This window comes from Macaca fascicularis, chromosome 12 (assembly GCF_037993035.2).
Source record: "Macaca fascicularis isolate 582-1 chromosome 12, T2T-MFA8v1.1".
In the NCBI taxonomy this organism is placed as follows: Eukaryota; Metazoa; Chordata; class Mammalia; order Primates; family Cercopithecidae; genus Macaca; species Macaca fascicularis.
The window spans coordinates 46937012-46956458 of NC_088386.1; positions in this window are offsets into that span (position 1 = coordinate 46937012).

Consider the following 19447-nt stretch of genomic DNA (forward strand, 5'->3'; position numbering starts at 1 on the left):
GCAGGTTGTCACTGGCTGGCCCAGGCAGCCTGCTTTTACTCCCTTATCTGACCCCACCCACATCCTGCTGATTGGTCCATTTTACAGACAGCTGTTTGGTCTATTTTACAGAGAGCTGATTGGTCCGAGCACTGATTGGTGCATTTACAATCCCTGAGCTAGACACAGAGTGCTGATTGGTGCATTTACAATCCTTTAGCTAGACAAAAAAGTTCTCCAAGTCTCCACTAGACTAGCTAGACACAGAGCACTGACTGGTGCATGCCTTTACAAACCTTGAGCTAGATACAGAGTACTGATTTGTGTATTTACAAACCCTGAGCTAGACACAGAGTGCTGATTGGTGCGTCTACAATCCCTCAGCTAGACTTAAATGTTCTCCAAGTCCCCACTAGACCCAGGAGCCCAGCTGGCTTCACCCAGTGGATCCCACACCTGGGCTGCAGGTGGAGCTGCCCGCCAGTCCTGAGCTGTGCACCCACACTCCTCAGCTCTTGGGCGGTGGCAGCGAGCGGTGCTCATTGCTAGTCGGGGAGGCTCGGGCTGCCCAGGAGCCCACGGCGTGGGGGAGGCTTGGGCATGGCTGACTGCGGGTCCCGAGCCCTGCCCGGCTGGGAGGCAGCTGAGGTCCACGGAGAATTCAAGCGCCATGCCGGTGGGCTGGCACTGCTGGGGGACCCAGCACACCCTTGGCAGCTGCTGGCCCGGGGGCTAAGCCTCTCACTTCCCAGGACGGCATCGCTGGCAGGCTGCTCCAGTTGGGGGCCTGCTGAACCCACACCCACCTGGAACTCCCTCTGGTCCACTAGCACAGCCTGCAGACCCGGATCCCGCCCGCACTTCTCCCTCCACACCTCCCCACAAGCAGAGGGAGCCAGCTCCCGCCTCGGCCAGCCCAGAGAGGGGCTCCCACAGTGTAGTGGCAGGCTGAAGGGCTCCTCAAGTGCCAGCAGAGTGGACCCAAGGCCGAGGAGGCTAGGAGAGCGAGGGCTGCTAGCACATTGTCACCTCTCACTTTGAACTAAAGGAGACTGGAAGGCCTCAGAAGCAAGATCTCTGTGACCTTCTCCTTCCCTGTTCCCTCTTGCCCCTCTTCCTCTTCCAAAGCAAGTCATAGAAACCAGAATTAACTGGGCGCAGTGGCTCACTCCTGTAATCCCATCACTTTGGGAGGCCGAGGCAGAGGATCTCTTGAGCTCAGGAGTTCAAAACCAGCCTGGGCAACATAGGAAGACCTCATCTCTATGAAAAAAAATTAAAAATTATCTGGGCATAGTGCCACATGCCTGTAGTCCCAGCTACTTGGGAAGCAGAGGCGGGAGGATCACTTGAGCCCAGGAGTTTGAGGCTGCAGTGGAGCTATGATTGTATCACTGCACTCCAGTCTGGGAGACAGAGATCCTGTCTTTAAAAAAAAAAAAAAAGCAACCAGAACCAGAATTCCTCTTCCTCAAGTCTAGTTACAGACTCCTCTACAAAAAAGCATGCCATAAAACCTAGAAAGGTCACTCTGTTCTCCTTCTCCCTGGAATACCTTCATTCCAGAAGAGTCCTGCCCTACACCCAGAAGGAAAGAGTGCTACACAGAGAGGCCAAGAAGAATCTAGACAGACAGGCCTTGCTGGGCCTCTCAACTTGGTCTAATGCCATCAGGTCACACGATTTGTCCAATCACATTTCTACATGGCTGTCTATTCTTCATGAAACCTAAATATAAAAATACAATTTTACTTGGGTCTTTGGGTCTTCATTTCTGAAGGCTCCCATGTCACATAAAATTTTGATTAAATAAATTTGTAATGCTTTTCTTCTATTAGCCTGCCTTTGTTATAGGAGTGTTGGCCTTATGATGGTAAGGAAAGGTATCACACCTTTCCATCCCTAAACAGGCAATGATTACCATTTAATTAAATTAAACAAAAATGCATGTGCCTGCCGGGCTCAGTGGCTCACGCCTATAATCCCAGCACTTTGGGAGGCCGAAGTGGGTGAATCACCTGAGGTCAAGAGTTCAAGACCAGCCTGGCCAAAGTGGTGAAACCCTGTCTCTACTAAAATATACAAAAATTAGCCGGGTGTGGTGGCAGGCGACTTAATCCCAGCTACTTGGGAGGCAGAGGCAGGAGAATCATTTGAACCCAGGAGGCGGAGGTTGCAGTCAGCTGAGATCGAGCCCTTGCACTCAAACCTGGGGGATAAGAGCAATACTTCTCTCAAAAAAAAAAAAAAAAACAAAAAGAAACAAACAAACAAAAAAATGTATGTGCCAAGCCCTGTTCTAGGCACTTAGGGAACACCAGAGAACCAAAGGAACAAAAATCCCTAGGTTTGAGGAGCTTATGTTCTGATGGAGGGAGAGAGATAATAATTAATATACATAATAAATAAACTACATATTAAATGTAGGTTAGAGTGCTGCATTATAAACTACTGACCCTGTGAGATCATCAGTGACCTGGATGGGCAGTTTCAGTGGGGAGGAGTCAAAGGCCCAGCTGAAGTGTGTGAAGAGTGAACTAGAGGAGAAAGGAGAGGTATTGGAGACAGTGGGTCTGGCTAACAAGGAAGTGGTAGCTGTAAGGACAAGTGGGCTGAAAGGAGCCTTTCTTGATGAGAATGAATGAACTCAGCTGGGAGAGCTGCTGGGGCCATTTCTTTGAGTCCATGTAGTTGTGAGGCCCCTGGCAAAAAAGTATATGACACTCTCCAAAGAGGGAGCCTGGAGAGATTATAATAGAGGAATGGGCTGACTTAAGAGAAGCACTCAAGGAATGGTGAATCACAGGGTGCTCACCAAGCAGGAGGGCCATGAAGAAGCAAAATCAGGGGCAGTTATATGAAATCAAGACAGGGAGCTTTAGCCACAGGAAAGGGTTGCCCAACCAAAGCTGGAAAAGAGCTTCTGCCAACCCAAGGCTGTGGGGAGAGAGGGAGGATAAATACCCCAAAGTCTCCCTCCTCCACCCTTCTCTGTCCTACTTGTACCTCCCATTGTCTCATCCCAGTGGAAGTCAGAATGCAACGAGATCTGGTTGATGCTGCACAGAGATCAGCTCCAGGGCCCAGAGCAAGGAGAAGGTAGAGAACAGATCTGGAAGGACAAAAGGAGGACACTTAGCACAGTGGGTGAGAGGAGACAGTATCTAGTGCACAAATAAAGGGACTGGATTTAGACAGGGACATGGATAATTCACCCGCAGGAGGGACTCTTAACCTTTATATATACCATAAATTCTTTGATGGATGAAATTTCTGGATGCTTCTCAGAATAATGTTTTCAAATGCATAAAATATAAAGGAATACAAAAAAAACTAATTATATTAAAACAGTTATCAAATCATTGGAAAAAAATAATCAAAGCCAGGTGTGGTGGCATATGCCTATGGTCCCAGCTACTCAGGACGCTGGGGCAGGAGGTTGGCTTGAGCCCAAGAGTTTGAGGTTGCGGTGAGCTATCATGCCTATGAATAGCCCTGCTGCACTCCAGCCTAAGCAATATAGTGAGACCCCATCTCTAAAAACAAACAAACAAACAAAAACTGTGATACATTAAAGCATGTGTTTATTTATTAATACTGTATATAAGATCTAGCAGTGGGTCTAGTAATTACCATAATTTCAAAGTAGACTGAGTGTAGTGGCTCATGCCTGTAATCTCATAACTTTGGGAGGCCGAAGTAGGAAGACGGCTTGAGCCCAGGAGTTTGAGACTAGCCTGGGCAACATGGAGAAACCCTGTCTCTAAAAAAATTAGCTGGGTATGGTGGCATGTGCCCATTGTCCCAGCTGCTTGGGAGGCTGAGGTGGGAGGATCATTTGAGCCTGGGAGGTCAAGGCTTCAGTGAGCTGTGATAGTGCCACTGTACTCTAGCCTGAGTGACAGAGTGAGACCCTGTCTCAATAATAATAATTTCAAAGTGGTGACACACGTATACAGTATTTTGTGAGTTCTACTAAAACTGTTTCATATATCTGTGGTGCCTTTTGGGGCTAAAAGCACAGGTACTGCTAATGCTACATTTATTAACTACATTCATACTTGAAGGACATGCTAGATTTCAGATAAAAGTCTTGGAAATAAACTTTCATTCCCACATGCAAGATCACGACCCTGTGGATTCTGCCCCCAGACCCATTAGAAGGAAGGCAGAGTGTGAGGACATAGAAGTCGACAGGTGGAGAAGATAGGTGGTGGGAATCTGCAGGAACTTCTTCTTGCTTTGCATTTCTCAGTGGAAGAGTCAAGTCATGAGCCAACAGTGAGGATGGAAAGGCAGATGTGAGAGGTTGAGAAGAGAGAAGGCATGAAAGAGTCTTCTAGGAAAGGGGGAAAGTGAATGAACTAGGAAATAGCATGTGATTACCAGGCAGCACAAAGGACCCATCTGAAGTTCATGGTCTTGGACTTTAATGGGAAACTGGTCAGCAAGGCTGTTTTCTTCTAGTCATGTTCAGCTTCACAAGAAAAAGAGCGGCTAGAGGGAGAATTGGGTTAACCACTGCCGGGTTTTTGTCATGTAAGTATAACAAGAAAGGGGCAAGGGAGGAGAAAGTGTGCATGCCTAAAGGAGGGATTGTAAAGATAATCCATGGAATGTAGATTTTTTAAATTTTTATTTCTTGTTTTATGTATGTATGTATGTATGTATTTACTTATTTATTTTTGAGACAGAGTCTCACTCCATCACCCAGACTGGAATGTAGTGGCTCAGTCTTGACTAACTGAATCTCTGCTCCCCAGGTTCAAGTGATTCTCCTGCCTCAGCCTCCTGAGTAGCTGGAATTACACACGCCCAGCTAATTTTTTGTATTTTTAGTAGAGACAGGTTTTCCCCATGTTGGCCAGGCTGGTCTCAATCTCCTGATCTCAAATGATCCGCCTGCCTTGGACTCCCAAAGTGGTGGGATTTCAGGCATGGGCCATCATGCCTGGCCAGAATGTAGTTTAATTAGAAGGGAAGAGAGGACATCAGGAAACAAGGGACACTGAAAAAGTGGTGGATTGATGAAGTGAAGCTACCACAAAGGCTCAAAGGATTGTGGAATCAGAGTATAAGACAGAATGAATGGCAAGATAGTAGGTAGTTGTCAGACAATGGGATTTTAAACATACCTTTTGTGGTAGGCAGAAATCCTCCATCCTTCTAAAATGTATAAGTCCTAATCCTTGGAACTTGTGACTATATTATCTTACATGGCAAAAGCAATTTTGCAGATGTAATTAAGTGCCTTAAAATAGGGAGCTTATCCTGGATTATACAGGTAGGTCCAATGTAATTGCAAGGGTCCTTAAAAGTGGATGAAGGAAGCATAAAAAGAGAGAGAAAAAGAGGTGACAACAAAGCAGGGTCAGAGAGATGCTATGTTGCTAGCTTTGAATATGGAGGAAGGAAGCCATGAACCAAAGAAAGTGGGTCACAGCTGGGAACTAGAAAAGGTATAGGAACAGATTCTCCCGAGCCTCCAGAAAGCAACACAGCCCAGCCAACACCTTGGTTTTAGACCAGTGAGCCCCGCATTGGACTTCTGAGCTACAGAACTGTAAGATAATAAACGTGGGTGGGCGTGGTGGCTCATGCCTGTAATCCCAGCAATTTGGGAGGCAGAGGTGGGCAGATCACTTGAGTTCAGGAGTTCAAGACCAGTCTGGCCAACATGGTGAAAACCTGTCGCTACTAAAAATACAAAAGTTAGCTGGGCATGGTGGCGCATGCCTGTAATCCCAGCTACTCGGGAGGTTGAGGCAGGAGAATCATTTGAACCCAGGAGGCAGAGGATGCAGTGAGCTGAGATCGTGCCACTGCACTCCAGTCTGGGCGATACAGCAAGACACCATCTCAAAAATAAACAAATAAATAAACGTTGTTTTAAGCCACTAAGTGTGTTGTAATGTTTTACAGCAGTGATAGAAAGGTAATGCATCTCTTAATCAGTTTCATGCAGACTTAAACTTTGAGGAAGTATAATTCTAGATAACAAAGCATAAACAAGAAGCCATGAACAGAAGACAGTTATTTTTCTAAACTCAGAGAAATTAACTTAATATTAAAGGTGAATATTAAATAAGGCCTGTATAACATTTCTCTGTTTATATGTTTTCTTACTATATTTAATACTTTTTCACTTTCTTGATTATGGAATTTTTTTTTTTTTACTCTGTTTTCCTCACCTCCACAGGTTTTTTGTTCTTTATCAGAATTATCACTTTTTTGGTTCTCTTTGGGAGTAATATTTACAGGAAATTGAAGAATGTGTGCAAATTTAAAAAGTACAATGCACTCTTATTATCATTATTTTTTTGAGATGGAGTCTCGCTCTGTCACCACACCCAGTCACTCTTATTACTGATATGGATGATAAATATAAGTCCTTTCGGGTTTCCTGAGAATAATATTCAAATGTGTGGAAATATTTTAAATGATATTAAATACCATCTATTACTGCTGACCTAGGTTCCCCTATATCTCAATAGTGTAGTAGGAGTAGGGTTAGAGATAGGTTACAATGACTTCTACAGATTTGACTGAATCACTTATAAACCTTACTAGCAAGATTTAAAATACATTATAATTATATATCCTAAGACCTATAAAAATAGGTTATACAACCGATTTAAAGAAAGCCTTATAATATATGTAGATGATTCTTTCAGTAAATTGCTCTTACCTTCAAATTTTTTTTTTTTTTTGAGACAGAGTCCCACTCTGTTGCCCCGTTTGGAGTGCAGTGGTGCGATCTTGGCTCACTACAGCCTCTGCCTCTCGGGTTCAAGTGATTCTCCTGCCTAAGCCTCCTGAGTAGCTGAGATTACAGGCACCCACCACCATGCCTGGCTAATTTAAGTAATGCTTACTTTTAATTTAATATGTTCTTTACATTAAAATCATTCTCTGAAAATAAAGCAAATGTACTGATGTTGATATATGTATATATTCAGTATTTTGCTTAATATAACATTTGAGTTCAGGTTTTTGGACTGAATATTTTTGAAAAAGAAGTTTTTTAGGAATATGTTTTTCAACTCTTCCTCCTCAAGAAAACGTTTTTCTTGCTCTGTTATTGTGAAAGCAAGTTGTTTTCATGTCTCGTGTTGCTTTTTAGATTTCTAAAGCATATATTCACAGCTATTTTGTTTCCTTCTAAACAAATGCCCAACAAAGAAAACCACTAGTAGAAATCAGATCCCACAAAGCTTGAGTGTAGAAAAGTAAACTCCCTAAAGACACAGACTCTTGGGATTCCACTGGAAGAGCCAAATCTTTAACAGTGTTTATAAAATACAAATCATCATTTTTGAGCATTTACTTTATGGTCAATTATAAATAAGATCACTACGTACCTAAGTTTTTCATTTTTATTTTTTAAATTTTGTCTAAGTTAATAACCTCACAGTGAGTCTCATGATGCCAAAGGCAAAGTTTCATGGTATTAGCTTTAATTGAGTCAATATGTTCATTTAAAATAAACGTACGTGTGTAGTACAGTACACAGCTCATTTTCACATTGCCTTCTGAAATTCTATCCCTGCGAAAGTGAAGAGGGATCACTTACAAAATAATCTTAATAGAATTATTTTTATTTTTCCCTTCTAAAATACCAAGTATTTTAGTAATCAGTACTTTTCAAGGACAAACAAGAGCATTTATAATAACAGTGTATTATTTCGCTGTAATGGTGACAGCCTCTCGTCTCACTCAGAAGAAAGCCAGGGTGACCTAGGAGGCCCATCCTGTAACCTACAAGGCCCATCATGATCTGGCCCCCTCTTACCTCTGTCATCTCATCTCCCATTACCCCTCGCCCCACCTCCCACCATTATCTCCACCTCAGACACACTGGTGTTTGTACTGTGCCGTATTAGCACACTCTCAACTCTGGGCCTTGATCCTTGCTGTTCCCTCTGACTGGAATATTCTTCCCCAGATAGCCACATGACTCACTCCCTTGTTGCATTCAGCTCTTTACTCAAAAGCCATATCCTTAGTAAAGTCTTCCTGGCCCTTTATTTCAACCACCTTTTCCCTAAAATTTTATATCTTCTTTCCTACTTTTTAAAAAAATCCCTAGAACTGATCAACTACTTAGCATACTACGTATTTTATTTATTTATTTATTTATTTATGGAGACAGGGTTTTTTTGTTTTTGTTGTTGTTGTTTTTTGTTTTTTCCCCAGACTGGAGTGTAGTGGCATGATCTCAGCTCACTGCAACCTCTAACTCCCAAGTTCAAGCAATTTTCCGGCCTCAGCCTCCCGAGTAGCTGGGAATACAGGCACCTGCCACCACGTCTGGCTAATTTTTTGTATTTTTAGTTAGGACAGGGTTTCACCACATTGGCCAGGCCAGTCTTGAACTCCTAACCTCAGATGATCCATCTGCCTCAGCCTCCCAAAGTGCTGGGATTACAGGCATGAGCCACCGCCTCCGGCCTCTTCTTTTAATTTTTAATTTTTTTTTAAGAGATAGGGTCTCACTATGTTGCATAGGTTGGCCTCAAACTCCTGGGTTGAAGGGATCCCCCTGCCTGAGCCTCCTAAGTAGCTAGGACTATAGGTGGTGCCACCTTCCCACCTTGTCTGGTTCATGATAAACATTCTTACTATCTGCCAAGAGTTAAGTGATAGAGTATACATGTTTCATATCTGTATCAGTATGGTCCAATCAGGAGACAGAATCCACATGGAAATTTGAACAGGGAAACATTTAATATAAAGAATCATTTCTGGCTGGGCATGGTGGCTCAAGCCTATAATCTCACCACTTTGGGAGGCTGAAGCGGGCAGATCACAAGGTCAGGAGTTCGAGACCAGCCAGGCCAATATGGTGAAACTCCATCTCTACTAAAAATACAAAAAAAAATTAGCCGGGCATGGTGGTGCACGCCTGTAGTCCCAGCTACTCAGGAGGCTGTGGCAGATGAATTGCTTGACCCCAGGAGGCAGACGTTGTAGTGAGCCGAGATCATGCCACTGCACTCCAGCCTAGGCGACAAAGTGAGACTCCACCTCAAAAAAAAAAAAAGAGAATTATTTTTTAGAAAAAGAATTATTATACTAGTACTGTTACAGAGGAAAGGAGTAATGAGGGATTGGCTAGTGAAAAATAAACATATAAGGAGATATAAGCAGATATACAGAGCAGCTATGAGAAAGAGCACTCAAGGAGGAGCCTCCAGCCCCTCAGACTGAGATCCAGACCTTGCTGGAGAGGGTGACTGTAGCTCACTGGATGGAGAGAAGTTGCTGTGGTGGAACTTGCTGGAAAGCACACTTCTGGGGAATGCTGTTCAGAGAGAGGTGTCTTATAGAAGACCCTCCATTACAAAAGTATCTGAGGCAGGTGCCAGGGGAAGCTGCTGGCTGCTGGGTGCTGCTGACCCTGTGGCACTGCAGGAGCCACATACACTGCAGGAACTTGCTAAGCAGGAACCCTGAAACTAGGAAGGAAAGTCCCTTCCCCATCTCTCCAGCAGCCTCTTTTTTTTTTTTTTTTTTTTTTTGAGACAGAGTCTCACTCTGTCACCCAGGCTGGAGTACAGTGGTGCAATCTTGGCTTACTACAACCTCCACCTCCCGGGTTCAAGCATTTCTCCTGCCTCAGCCACCTGAGTAGCTGGGACTACAAGCATTTGGCACCTAATTTTTGTATTTTTAGTAGAGGCAGGGTTTCACCATGTTGGCCAGGCTGGTCTTGAACTCCTGACCTCAAGTGATCCACCTGCCTTGGTCTCCCAAAGGGTTGGAATTACAGGCGTGAACCACCGCATCCCCAGCCAGCACCCGCTATTGACAAAGCTTAACAGAGTGTGCAAGCTGTTAAAGAGTACATTTTAAAGGGCCCACCTCCATTTTCATAGGGCAGGCAATGAAGGGAGGATTTGAAGTGGAGAGGCATGAAACAGAATACATACAGGCATAATATCTATGTCCAAAAATTATCATAGTAAATACTGTACTATGTTACATATCATTGAATATTTGGAAAAATTTGTTTCCTATCCTATTCTTAGAGGACTATATGGCATATTTCAATACTTTATTCTACAAATGTGCCATCTGAAATAATGCAGAGTATTTGGACTTCCTAAAATGAAAATGCCGTCTGTTGCCAGAATCTACTGGACAAATTTGTTATAAGTGGTAGCTATATTAATAATGAACTGTTTGAGAACGGTAAATTCAAGAATATAAGGAAACAATTGATCAAAGGGAAGCTATTTAAGGCTAGAAGCATTTAATGTTAACTGCAGCAATTACAAATATGTCTTATGCACTAATCTATGGAGGAAATTATCCATATTTGAATTAGAGTAATACAGATTTGCTTAAAATATTAAATGGTGCACTTTGAACAGAAGCCTAAGGTCTATCAGTTCTAAGAAAACATTGTCTGTTAGGAAATTGCCTTTTCTCCTAACTTAAATTTTGTTTGGTATGTTTCTTTTTAATCCAAAATGACCACAATGTTCTTGGACAAGGCTGCTAAATATTCTCTCTCAAGGGCTCCAATCAATGTCTCAAAACATTTCCCAATAGAATCCCACAAAGCTTCCCCTTTGTACGGGTTTATTCAAGATGAAGAAGACAGCACCTACCCCAAAGGCAATTGGAAAACATAAGACAGCATAGTCCTTTTAAATGTTACAGAGAATCAGATGTTGGCAAGGCACACAGGCAGCAGTTATTGGCAAACCTCAGAAGGCTGGGTCTAGGAGGCCAGTTGCATTTGAAAGCAGCTCTTTCCACATCACTAATATATTGAAATACAGTAGTCCTTCCATGATTTCTGCTGCCCATAGGACAATACAATATTTTGAGAGAGAAAAAGAGAGAGACACAGAGAGAGATAGACCACATTTACATAACTTTTATTAGGGTATATTGGTCTATTACATTATTAGTTATTGCTATCAATCTCTCACTGTGCCTAAATATAAATTTTATCATAGGTATGTATGTATAGGACAAAAACATAGTATATATAGAACTCTGTACCAACTGCAGTTTCAGGCATCCACTGGAGGTCTTAAAACATACCCCCTCAGAGAAAGGGAGGGACTACTATACTTGATAATTATGTCAAATCAGCAGCTCATTTACATATCAACAGCTCATTCACATATTGTAGGCAGAAGGGGGAAAAACTGCTCTAGTATATGAGATGTTTCTTACAAAACCAGAAAGGCAAGGTAGAAGGTAAAAGTGATTGAAGTTGTATTTTTTTTCAATGTTTATATTTTTCAGTAGAGATGGGATTTCACCATGTTGGTCAGGTTGGTCTCTAATTCCTGACTTCAGGTGGTCCTCCTGCCTCAGCCTCTCAAAGTGCTGGGATTACAGGCGTGAACCACCACACCTGGCCAGATGTTTGGGTTAGAGGTCCTCAAAACCACCCCCATGTATGATGATTCACTAGGAGGATTCACAGGACTCAGCATATAGTTATACTCATGGCTAAGGCATATAGATGATATCATCTATACATATAGATGATATCTATATATGTCTTTACTGATCTATTGCATAATCAGGAAAGGGAAAAGGCACCTGGGCACAGTCTAGGGGAAACCAGGCACAAACTTCCAAGGTGCTTCTCTCAGTGGATTCACATAGGACTTGCTTAATCTCCGCAGCAATGAGTTGTGTCAATACATGTGAAATGTTGCCAACCAGGACAGCTAACTAGAGACACTGTGCCCAAAGTTTCTACTGGGGGGTAAGCATGTAGGCATCCCCTGCCTGGCATGTACACAAATTCCAAACTCTCAGAAAGAAAAGCAAGTAGTCAGAAAAAAACACATTGTTTGTACAGTTTTAGGTATAATGAGCCACTCTTATCATTTAAATGTTGAAAACCCTCCCCAGACCTAAGTTCCTAAATGCCAGCTAAGGGCCAATCTTGTAACTGGGCTATTCCAAGGATAGTAGTTTGGGGGTCCTATGTTGTTTTCTGCACAATTTCTATCACAGAGAATAAAGAATAGTCTTCTGTTAATGATCTCAAAATATCAGTTACAGTTGAGACATTAAATTGTTAGATTTTTACTACTTGGGTGGTTCTATTAAACCAAGGTAAATAATGTTTATTTTCCCTTAAGTCTTTCACAATTTACTATGTATGTTCAAATCTGTCTTATCTTTTTTTTTTTTTTTTTTTTTTTGTAAAGCAATCTGGCACTGTCCATTTTTAATAGAAATTTTCTTTTTCTGGCTGGGAGCAGTGATTCACAGCTATAATTCCCGCCACTTTGGGAGGCCGAGGGGGGCGGGTCACCTGAGGTCAGGAGTTCCTGAGCAGCCTGGTCAACATGGCAAAACCCTGTCTCTACTAAAGATACAAAAATTAGCTGAGCGTGGTGGCACATGCTTGTAATCCCAGTTACTTGGGAGGCTGAAGCAGGAGAATTGCTTGAACCCGAGAGGTGGAGGTTGCAGTGAACTGAGATGGGCCACTGCATTCAAGCCTGGGCAACAGAGCAAGACTCTGTCTCAGAGGGGAAAAAATTTTTTTTTTTTTAGCAGAAAAGTTGTTTTATTTCTCTTGGGAATTAGAAAAAGGACTGGGAATTGTTGGGTGCTCATGTCTACCTTGGAGTCACATGACTGCATGGATTTTTGGATAATCGTCCTGTTTTTTAGCTACCCAGTGTGATATATTGTTTTTTGTTTTTTGTTTCTTTTTGAGACGGAGTCTTGCTCTGTCGCCAGGCTGGGAGTACAGGGGCGTGATCTCAGCTCACCACAACCTCCACCTCCCAGGTTCAAGTGATTCTCCTGCCTCAGTCTCCTGAGTAACTGGGATGACAGGTGCACACCACCATGCCCAGCTAATTTTTCTTTTGTATTTTTAGTAGAGATGGGGTTTTGCCACGTAGGTCAGGCTGGTCTCGAGCTCCTGACCTCATGATTTGCCCACCTTGGCCTCCCAAAGTGCTGGGATTACAGGTGTGCGCCACCATGCCCGGCCATATTAGTTTCTTTAATGGCCCTTCTGCTCACTATATTTACAAAAGTCCTTATCTACAGGCTTCAACATCTCAAATAACAGAGACACTGTGGGTTATTTAATCCACTGCACCATAAGAAGTATTGATTTCCAGTTTGTTTTTATGTAAAGATGTCTGAAAATATTGACCATATATTTGATATTTTTCTAAGCTTGAAATCATATATTTTTAATTCATTAAAAAAATTAAATCCCCTAAATTAGGTTTAAGCCCATTTACAAAAAGAGAAGGTAAGGCCTCTTTTACTTCAGATACTAGATCTGACTCAAATACTGAAAGTTTCCCAAAGTTTATTTTTTATTTTTATCTAATTTATAATCTTTAATTTTTGTCTATTATATCCTTAAAGGCTACTATAACTGCTTTATTTAGTGTATATTTTTATATTTAAAGCATTTTACAGTTGCATTATTTAAATCTCCTTCATGATTCGCTGCTTTTAGATATTTTTCTCTTTGGTAGCTCTTACAATTAATTGATTTAGTTAGTACAGGTCTATAGTTTAGAACAATACTCATCTTTTAAAAACCTGGATTCTGTAGCACATTTTTGCCTATTTCTCTGAAGACTGTCATTTCTTAATTATGGTCCTTAATTTGGCTCTAGACTGGGATTTTAATTCAACTTCAAATATCCATCAACTGATAAATGGATTAACAAAATGGGGTATATCTACTCAATGGAATATTATTCAGCCATCAAAAAGAATGAAGTACTGTTCAGGCTACAATGTAGATAAACCTAGAAAACAAAATACTAAGTGCCAGAAGCCAGTCACAAAAGGTCATATGTTATATGATTCAATTTATATAAAATGTTCAGAATAGGCAAATCTATTTCTGATCAAATCTATTTCTGATTCAAGATCACTTGAAGTCAGGAGTTCGAGACAGCCTGGTCAACATGGTGAAACCGTGTCTACCAACAAATACAAAAATTTGCCAGGAGTGGTGGTGTGTGCCTGTAGACCCAGCTACTCAGGAGGCTGAGGTAGGAGAATCACTTTTACTTGAGAGGCAGAGGTTGCAATGAGTTGAGATCGTGCCACTGCACTCCAAACTGGGTGACAGAGCAAGACTCTGTCTTGAAAAAAAAAAAAAGAATAAGAAAAAAAAAAAAAGCAAGCAGCAGGAGAATAAGTGGATTAATGGCAAACATTTTCAAATGGTATACCTCAAGAGTAAAAGGAATTAAATACCTAGGTCTTATTAAATACCTAGGTCTGATTACTAAATGGTGCTTCTCCAAACCAAAAGTTGTCTAATTACTTGGTACAAACACCTAGTCCTAATGGATCTACTTAGTTATAAATCCTAGAATAAAAGAATAAATGCAGTAACAGGGATTCAATGAAAACAGAGCTCAAATGGTTATTGATACTGATTTCATCTGGCAGCTGATCTGGTAGACCAACGAAATTCAGATAGAAGGAGCCCAGTAAGTGCACCCGTTGGTCTGAAGTTTGCCTGGAATGCTGCCAACCAAGAGTCTTCAAAAATGATCTTGGAGGAACCTCCAGAATTACTGAAGGATGAGACTGCTACGGAGCAATTAATGGGCTCACTGCCCTGTGCTCTTAGAAGGCAATACCACAGCAGCAGCTTTTGAGAGAAGAAACACTTTATTGCCAGTCAGCTGGCAAGGTAAGAGAAGAAAGTGCTCAAGTCTGTCTCTTTAAGCTGAGGACTGGCTCAGGTTTTATAAGCATAGGGTAATGAGGGGTGATCTGATTGGCTCTTGCAATGAGGTGACGCTGGGAGGCATGATCCAACTGGATACTGCTATGGGGTGACCCCAGGGCTCAATCTGACTGGATCCTGGATCCTGCCATGTGGTGTCCACTTGATTCAGTCCCCACGCCTCAGGCTAGCAAGTTCTGACAGTGGTTGTAGGCTTGGTTCATCTGCGCATGTTCAGGTTACATGACCTTCAACCTGGAGGTCCGTGGCAACTGAAAAACAACTCACAACTTTGTTACCTAAGTTGAGCCTGACTGGTCTGATGGAGTTAGAAGACCACCACTCAGTATCTAAATAAAAAGACAAAGCTGGATTTGCATGCTGCAGCAATGGAAAGCTATACTGGTCAGGTAGAGTCTGAGTAGGGCAGACTGTTGGACTCTATAGGGTTTGGGGGAAGCATGGAGTTCAGGGATGGGCAGATTCTCAGAGGCATAAATGGGATGGCAGGATCCTTAAAAGCTTGGTAACTCAGATGCTACTATTGTTGGTTGGCTGGTACTCAGGCATCTTTTTTTGGAGTAAGTTCACCTCTGGTTGGTTGACTTTCAGACATGAGAGGCTGATGCTGATTGGTTAGCTTGCAAAAGTGGTTCACGGAGGTGAGTTGTGTTTATCAAATGAACGAGTTTAAAACTCATTCTGAGCTGGCCTGGTGGCTCACGCCTGTAATCCCAGAACTTTGGAGGCCCAGGTGGGTGGATCAATTGAGGTCAGGAGTTTGAGATCAGCCTGGTCAACATGGTGAAACCCTGTCTCTACTAAAAATACAAAAGTTAGCTAGGTGTGGTGGTGCATGCCTGTAGTCCTAGCTACTTAGGAAGCTGACGTGGGAGAATCTCTTGAGCCCAGGAGGTGGAGGCTGCAGTGAGCCGAGATTGCGCCACTGCACTCCAGCCTGGGTAACAGAGGGAGACTCTGTCTCCAAAAAAAAGAGCAAAACAAAATTCATTCTGGTTGCTACTTGGTTCTATGGCTCACAGAACAATCTTTTCCTGTGAGTGAGTTCTATTCTGATTTTCTTACATAACCACAGCATAATTATCAAATGTAGAAAATTTAGTCTTTTTTTAAATTCACAACTCCTTTAAACAAAACGTGTTGTTTCCAATCCACAATCACGCATTGAATTTGGTTATCATGACTGTTGAGTCTTCTTTATTCTGAAACAGTTCTGTTTTCCTTTGTCTTTTGTCTTTTATGACATTGTCATTTGAAGAGTACAGGCCACTTTTGTGTTGGGCTTTTTTTTGTTTTCTGTTTACAGAACATCCTTCAATATGGATTTTTCTGCTTCTTCATGGATAGATTTAGGTTATGAAGGTAGAAGTGATGTTGTTTCCTCAGTGAATCACATCAGGGAATCTCAGTGGTATCAGCTTTTACCAGTTTTGGTGATATTCATTAGGTGTCTCCACTGTGAAGTTACTGTTTCTTCTTCTTAAAAAAAATACATCATGGAGGGATATTTTGAAACTGCTCTTCATTAAAGTTTTACTCAATGGTTTTAACACCTACTGATTATTGCCTGGATCAGTTATTACCGTCATCACTGCAAAATGGTGATTTCCTAGCTGTGACATTCCTTCTCCTTCCTTTCTTTATCTGCACATTTTTAGTATCTGTATGGGCTCTTTTTTCAATCAATGGGTTATAATTCATTGTTCCAGATTAGGCCAGTGGGAGTCCTTCTGGCTGGCCCCTGAGTCATTTTAACACGTTCCCATAATTTTCTAAGCACTTTTTACTTTCTCAGCCTCAGACCTGGAATTGGCCAGTTCTCTGTGAATCTCTGGTTCCTCTTAGTGAACATTTTTTTCATTAAATATATTTTGGATATTGGTGTATATTAGTACTGTACATAAATAGCTGCAAAGTATTACACAGCGTAGATGTTCCATAATCTACTTAACATGCCCTCATTGGTTGTTTCTAATCTTTTAATATTATACAATTCTACAATGAACAAATATCTGCATACTTTATTTTGCACATGAATGTGTGTATCTGTAGGATTGTCATCTAGAAGTGAAATTTTTGCATCAAAGACTTAGGGAATTTTTAATGGATAAATACTGCAAAATGTCCTTCAACAGTAGAGGCTATGCTAATTTACATTTCTTCCTTCCTTCCTTCCTTCCTTCCCTCCTTCCTTCCTTCCTTCCTTCCTTCCTTCCTTCCTTCCTTCCTTCCTTCCTTCCTTCCTTCCTTCCTTTCTTTCCTTCCGTCCTCCCCTCCCCTCCCCTCCCTTCCCTTCCCTCCTTCTTTCTTTCTTTCTGTTTGAAATGGAGTGTCGCTCTGTTGCCCAGGCTAGAGTGCAATGGTGCGATCTCGGCTCACTGCAAACTCCGACTCCCAGGTTCAAGAGTTTCTCCTGCCTCAGCCTCCCGAGTAGCTGGGATTTCAGGCATATGCCAACATGTCTGGCTAATTTCATATTTTTAGTAGAGATGTGGTTTCACCATGTTGGTCAGGCTCGTCTTGAACTCCTGGCCTCAAGTGATCCACCCGCCTCAGCCTCCCAAAGTGTAGGGATTACAGGCGTGAGTCACCGCACCCAGACACTAGTTTATATTTCTACCAATATCATATGACAGCAGATAACCAGGCTTACAAATTTAGGTCAAAATTCTGTTTTTTCCACAGTACAGTTAGAGGATTTTAAATTTTCGGTTATGTTAGTCTACTAGAATAGGCAGTTTAAGAAATATTTTCTTCATCCAGTGATCGAGAGAGAGTGATTAATCCTGCCTATGAGTAGCCCTGATGATGAAGTCAAATTGGAAACACTTTCTTTTCTTGTTTTATTTTACTTTCTTAAAGAGATTAGGTCTTCTCATGTTGTTCAGGCTGACCTCAAACTCCTGGGGTCAAGGGACCCTCCAACCTCAGTCTCCTGAGTAGCTGGGACTACAGGTGCCTGCCACCACACCCAGCTTCAAACTGGATCATTTTTCTAAAGCGTGAGATTATGTTCTTTCTCCGGAAGTCCTGAGCATAACAGTGGGTTAGGCTTCCCTGTTGGCTCCTCAAGGTTGTCAGTTTTAATATTTTTGTAGCTCTTGAACTTCTGAAAATTTTTGTTTTCTCTCCATGAATATATTTTAGATGGAGACAAAGAATTTGTGCCATACATAGTTGGGTTCTTTTAGAAATTGATATTTGTATTCCAATTACAAATAAATTTAACTGTCTTATCAAAGTTATAGAAAATTTGTGCCTTGAACATAGTAGGAATCTCAAACTTTGGTGCTGACAAGAATAATCTAGACTGCATATCAAAAATGTAGATTAGTAGGCTTACCCTTAGAGGTATGGTCCAGATATTTACATACAAAGAAGCTAACCTGGGATTTTCTGATGCAATGATCCCAGAACCACACTTTCAGAAATATAACATTAAATTATTACTGATAGGTTGTAGTCCCTTTTCTTAAGAGACAGGGAAGGCCAGGCATGGTGGCTCACACCTGTAATCCCAGCACTTTGGGAGGCCAAGGTGGGCCTATCATCTGAGGTCAGGAGTTCAAGACCAACATGGTGAAACCCTGTCTCTACTAAAAATACAAAAATTATCCAGGCATGGTGGTACGTGCCTGTAATCCCAGCTACTTGGGAGGCTGAGTCAGGAGAATCGCTTGAACCCAGGAGGCAGAGGTTGCAGTGAACTGAGATCATGCCACTGCACTCTATCCTGGACTTCAGAGCAAGACTTCGTCTCAAAAAAAAAGACAGGGTATTGTTATGTTGTCCAAGCTAGTCTCAAACTCCTGGGCTTGAGCAATCCTTCCGACTCAGCCTCCCAAAATGCTGGGATTACAGGCATGAGTGTCCCATATTTTTAATGTGGTCTAGGAAAACCATTTCAATGGAAAAGTGCTTCTTTATTATTTTTTTAATTTTTATTTATTTATTTTTTAGATAGAGTCCCGCTCTGTCGCCCAGGGTGGAGTGCAGTGGTGCCATCTCGGTTCACTGCAACCTCTACCTCCTGGGTTCAAGTGATTCTCCTGCCTCAGCCTCCGGAGTAGCTGCGATTACAGGTGCCCGCCACCATACCTGGCTAATTTTTGTATTTTTAGTAGAGACAGGGTTTCACCATGTTGGCCAGGCTGGTCTCAAACTCCTGAGCTTGTGATCTGCCTGCCTCAACCTCCCAAAGTGCTGGGATTACAGGCGTGAGTCACTGCACCCGGCCTGAAAAATGCTTCTTTATTTAGAAGGATTCGTGGTTTTGAAATGTGTTGTTCTATTTAAATCCAAGAAACAATGTTTGAATGGCTAACACTTTCCTGAAGATTTATAGCACATGCCCACTCATTGTTCTTAGCGAATTCCATGTACGTATTAACTTACACACTCTTCACAAGCCTATGAGGTTAGTACAACTACCCCCATTTTACAGAATGGAAACTGGGGCATAAGAGGTCAAGCAACTTGCCAGAGTCACACATTAGTCCCATAGCTAACAAGTGGTAGAGCCAGGATTCAAACCTCAATCAAGCTCCAGGTTTAGTCATTACACTATAAACACAAGAGGACTCAATTTTCACACCTAAAAAGTAGTTTGGCCATAAATGATAGGAACTCCCTGCCCAACTCAATGGAAAGAGTGAAACTGTTTGTCTACATAAGGCCTTTGGTCTGTTAAAGGATTAAAGGTCTCCTTGGTTAATACAATTTATTAAATTTTTTTTTCTT